Below are 5,723 nucleotides of genomic sequence, written 5' to 3'. Positions count from 1 at the left end.
AATATGCACCCAGAGAACAAAAAGAAAGACTACCAAATTTTATAAAAATTGAATTAAGAACAAGCAATTAACTTCATAGATATCATGTTTTCCTATATTGTCCAACTGGACAATTCAAACATCATTTGCAGAGAAAAGATCTTTATCACATGGAAGACAAATTTAGTAGTTGTCAACTTGAAACTGGCTTAAATATACCCACATTTCACATTTTGACAACTTATTGTCTTAGTATGTAATAAGAGAAACTTCTGTCTCACAATGATACTTGAATGGGAATTCTAAGGTTTCATGCATGCATAGTTGATTAAAACTAAAACATAAATACTTATTAAAATATTACATCTAGTTATGTATTATAAATTATTCATATCAATTGCAATGGTGAGAATATGAAAATATTGTTTGTAAGCATCACATTTTAGGCCTAAGTTCACAAACTTGGCTAAATCCATTAAAGACCCACTACATAAAGTTCATGTTAAAATTGGTTCATCTCCAACCCCCAAAATGATTTATCAAAGTTACTCATTTTTTAGAGTTTTGATTAATTAGATAATCAATATAGATACATATAATTTGTATTAATATAATATCATGATATTTTTTTCATTTTGTTTTTAAGCTTAGACTTGGGTAGATTTCCCAAGTAAGGCTAAAGTAGAGCTAAGCCGCACCTTGACATGTGTTCTACTTATGTTGGGGGTGACCATTCTAGTTTGTGGTCGTAAGTGGGGTGTCAAATCTCAATTAGTTTATTGAATAGATGAACCAAACATGACGTTATTATTAATTAGATAACATGTTGTGTAACCCATTTAAAAATGAAGTTGAATAGTATCTTTTGTAACATAAGCAATGAAGCCTATGTCAGATTGTGAAGCTTAAATTAGTAGTAAATGTTGCACTTCGTTCGGGATGTTGGGGGTTGAGTTGCCCGGTCAGCTCGCGGGGGTTGAAGAGGACAGCGCCCCCTGAAATTTTTTTTTTTTATTTAATTCGAAAGCCACATGATTCTACTCATAGGCAGCAATTATTGAGTTCCATGACACTACATCCCTTAATAAAAATTGTTGAAAAACTTTCTATGCATTCCAAGAGCCCATATCTCGAAATGGCATTTCATCAAACAAGTTATAGGCAGTACCTACAACTCCATGGAAAGCAAACTCCATGGAAAGCAAGCTCCTTTCGGCATGAACCATTGTACACAAATGGAACAACACTAGAACCATTTCCAAATCTTCCAGAGAACAAAAGAACCAGAGAACAAAAACAGAGGAGAGACACAACTGAGCCTAAAAATAGAGGTATAGTATCTTTTTATTGGAGATGCAAACCAAGAAAATAACTGATAATAAACAAAAACCACAACAGATTTACAAGCATTCACACTCAAATCCCAGAAATCAATAGTGAAGAATGTGAATCCATGGGAAAACGAGAACATATGGGCTCGTACCCGACAACTCTCTTCTGGGTTTTTTCTTCTCCCTTCTTTTCTTTCTTCTATTCCTCTGGTTCTTCGACATTTCCTCCTTGCTTACCTCTTCAACCGAAGGCACCTGCCTTTGCTGCCTCTTGCCTCTCCCAACCTACGAATCTAAAAAAACCCTAACTTTCTCTCATATCTCCATTCATTTCCTTTCTCTCAATCCAGCACCCAAATAGTCAAATCGGTGGAACATCCATGAATGCTATCTTCTTGATTTGGAGTAAGAACTTCATTTTCTCAATCGAAATTGGCTGGAGCTTGCTGGTTCAGTTAGAGACAGATTTGGTAATGAAACTTGAGTGTGGGCATCGGGTATGGAAAAGGCTTTATTACATTTATCTCTTTTTTTTTAATTGAAAAATGTGAGTAATTATAAAATGAACAGAAAATGACGCTTTTAAAAGCGCCAAGGTTGAGGTTCTCCTACAATGGCACTTAAAAAACCGTCATTATTTGAAATGCATTGTACAATGACGCTTTTAAAAGCGCCAAGGTTGAGGTTCTCCTACAATGGCACTTAAAAAAGCGTCATTATTTGAAATTCATTGTACAATGACGCTTAAAAAAACGCCATTATTTAAAAACGTCATTATTTCTCCCATTAAAGCGCCAAGATAATGCAAGCATCATTAATACCCATTTTTGAGAATAAATAATGGCACTTTATATAAGCGTCAAGAAAAAAAGCGTCATAAATTACATTTTTTGTAGTAGTGAAAAGTTTATTTGACAACTTAAAATATTTTTATTTTATATTTTATATTTTTAAATATTTTTTAAAAATAACTTTGTTTATTATATTATATTTTTAATTACTTTTTATATTTATGTAATTATTTTTTAAACAATGTTAAAAAAAAAGTGAAAACAACTTAAAATAACTAAAATACATTATAAAAAACACCATGTTTTTTTAATAAATTCTTGACAAACTATTTTCTATTAAAATATTAGTAAACGTATTATCAAAACTAGAAAACATTTTTTTGCTTTTAGGTATGAAAAACTATTTTTAAAAATATAGATATGGAACATGTGGATGATGATATAGTCATATATATTGCAAGTCCTAAAAAGTTTTGTTTTGTAATTGTAAAGTTGTTAATTTTCTTATTATTGAAAATATAAAGAAAATTTTATTGATTTTTATGATAATGCATCAAGTTTGATAATGAAAACTATAATTTAGTTTTGTTTTACATTTGAATGTTAAATTTTGATATTTTTTAAAAAGAAATATTCAACATCAATAGATCCAATACCTTCATTAAACTTAATCATTTCTGAAATAAATATTTTAAAATTTGAAAAATATAAATGTATGAAACAAGCAATTAAGAACAATTATTTCTACGACATTACATTATTTTATAGTAGGAATTATATTATAGTTTGAGTATATACAACGTGGTATGAAAATGTCTAAATATTGTTCCAATCGGTAAGTCTTTTCGTGCCCTATAAACAAATGGACTCTAAGCTTCTCAATTGCTATATATTGAAAAAATCATATGATAATTGAGTGAAAAATAATAATAGAGATAATAATAATAATTAATCAAATGAAAATTGATATAATATTTATCCCAAATCGTGAATAGAAGAATGATTTGAATTTAAGTGACCTTGATGATTTGATCATGGACATTTTTTTTAATATTTTATTTTATTGTTTTATATTGGTTGCTGGGCCATAGGTTTTGTCCGTTATTCATAATTATGGGAACGGGGTTCATCCGTTTCAATGGGATCATGCTGTCAATCAAGGTGGTGGAAATATCTAAAATAATTAAAAGGAAAATCAACGTACCATTTTGATGCTTACATTATCAATCATTTGGGAAAACAAAAGGGCAAAAACGAGAAAAACGCAAACGAAAAATTCAACACGAAATCGAAAAGAAAATGGCAACTCAAAAATGTTTTTCTTAAAAAAATAAATGTATGAAGTTTTAACTTTAAAAATAAAAATGACCAAGAAAAATACAAAAACAAATTGTTATAAATAAATAGAATTTTCACTTGCAAATAAGATATTGCATAAAACAAAGAAATCAAATTTTTAAATGAAAATAAATTTAGAGTTCTGAAAGTGATTTTAAAAAATATTTTTAATTTAAAAAGTGTTATTTAAAAGAAAAATTATAGGTTTGTTTAATAATTATTTTTTAGAATAGTTTTTGTTCTTCAAAATAAAAAATATAGAAAATATGTTTGACAATAAAAAAAAACTTTTTTTTTTCTTTTTGTTTTTGTTATTTAGAAAAAAAAAAGTATTTTTTAGCTTTTTTAATTAGTTTATATTGTTTTTACTTATTTTCTAATAACTATTTTAAAAAATAATTATATAAATATATAAAATTATTAAAATAAAGTATTAGATATAAAAATTATTTTTAAAACATATTTGAAAATAATAAAAATAAGTTAAAAATATTTTAAGCCTTTAAACATATTTTTGTTCTACAAAAATTAGATACTGATTTTTAAAAACGGTTCTTAAAAATGATTTTTCAGGATTGTTTTAAAAAACATCACTAAACAAATTGAGATTTGATAAATTTTAGAAAACACTTTTAAAATTTTTAAAATATATTTTTAATATTTAGAAATCATTTGTAAATTTCTGTAAGTAAAGACGTGATAAGTATGTGATTTTTCTAAAACACTTTTAAACCTAAAACACTCACGGAGAAATAGTATGAAAGGCACTCTCAATCAATCAACTTTCACGGAGAAATAGTGTGAAAGGCACTCTCAATCAATCAACTTTTCTATCGTCCAAACAATCCCCAGAGTAAGATGGGGTCCATCGTAAGCAATACGGATACTTGGAGAGGATATAATTAAAATTGAGACCAATCATACATGTTGTCTGCAACTCCATGCAAATTCCAGGAAGCTTCCTCTCTAACACTGCTGGCCCCCCTATTCTTCTGCTCTAAGTCTAGAATCCAGATTACGACGGCGGTTTCATATCCCATGCATCTTTATCCAACAATATTCCAAGACGTGGCTCTCATATTACTAATTTTAATTATCAGTTCATCCTATAATCATTCACAAAATTTTGTTTGATAGTTTTTTAGAAATCATAATTTTTGTTGAATTTTATAAAAAAAAAATTATCACTAATTTTATTCAAACGGTTAATAACTTAAAAAAAAAAGCTTATTATAGACACTAAAATAATATAGCTTAATGCAGAAGTTTTGTTAACTTATCGACGAAGTTATTTTATATTTGATAAATTTTTATAATATTAATATTATCCTTTTGTTGTATCTGATAATGACTTTAACTTTTAATTTTAACTAAAACTAGAAAAGACAAAATAATATCAAACAACCCACATAGAATAATGAAAAAAAAAATAATCTATATGTTTTGATTTTAAAATTAAGGAGAAATTGAGATCGGTTTTGTCGTTTTTCATTTTATTTTCTTAAAATTCTTATGAAATTATCTAAATTTGAAGGAAGCTCTAAGTTTTGAGGATTATACTTGTGATGAATAATTAATATGCATGAAATTTGAATATCGCGCATGAAGAGAAGAGGGTGGATGCAATAAGATTAATGTTTTAATTAAAAGGGAACCGTTTATGGGGATTGTAGAGGTATACGCGTCCAATTAAAAAAGAATTGATTGAAAAAGAGCAGACCCACCAAGTCATTGGAGGATTTTCCCATTTTCCAAACAAGCGAAAGCTCTCTCTCTTCACATGGAGTCTTACAGCATTATGCCAAAGCTTACCTCTTTTTCTTTTCTCCACTTTTATTGATTCGCAGACCTCTCCATCTACTTAGCTGAAAGAGAATAAAACCAAAACCCCATTTGTCTGTTTAGAGGTAGGTGTAGGTACCTTTGAATTACCTCATCAAAGCTTCCATGGGGCTTCACTTGTTGGTTCTTGCCAAACTCAAGCTCTTGTCCAGTTCTCACAGCTGTAGTCCCTTGGTTGCCAACCTCGTCTGGCCTTTCTTGATCAAGCTCTCCTACAGCTTCAGATTCGTTCATGGAGCTTACGCTGATGTGATCCATGCATCAAGGCTCTTCTTCTTCCAATTGCGTCAGATCACCTTTGATCCTCAGCAGGATGATCTCGGCAATGGCACCAGATTGGAGAGAGCCATCCGGTTGGTCCATCGGAGGCTGACCCGTTCATCACGCTCCCAGATGGACGATGAAGATAGCTTGCATACTCTCTCTATGCTTGCACTTTAAG

This window comes from Vitis riparia, chromosome 2 (genome assembly GCF_004353265.1).
Source record: "Vitis riparia cultivar Riparia Gloire de Montpellier isolate 1030 chromosome 2, EGFV_Vit.rip_1.0, whole genome shotgun sequence".
In the NCBI taxonomy this organism is placed as follows: domain Eukaryota; kingdom Viridiplantae; phylum Streptophyta; class Magnoliopsida; order Vitales; family Vitaceae; genus Vitis; species Vitis riparia.
The sequence above is the reverse complement of the archived record's forward strand: the minus strand, read 5'-3'. Positions refer to the sequence as shown.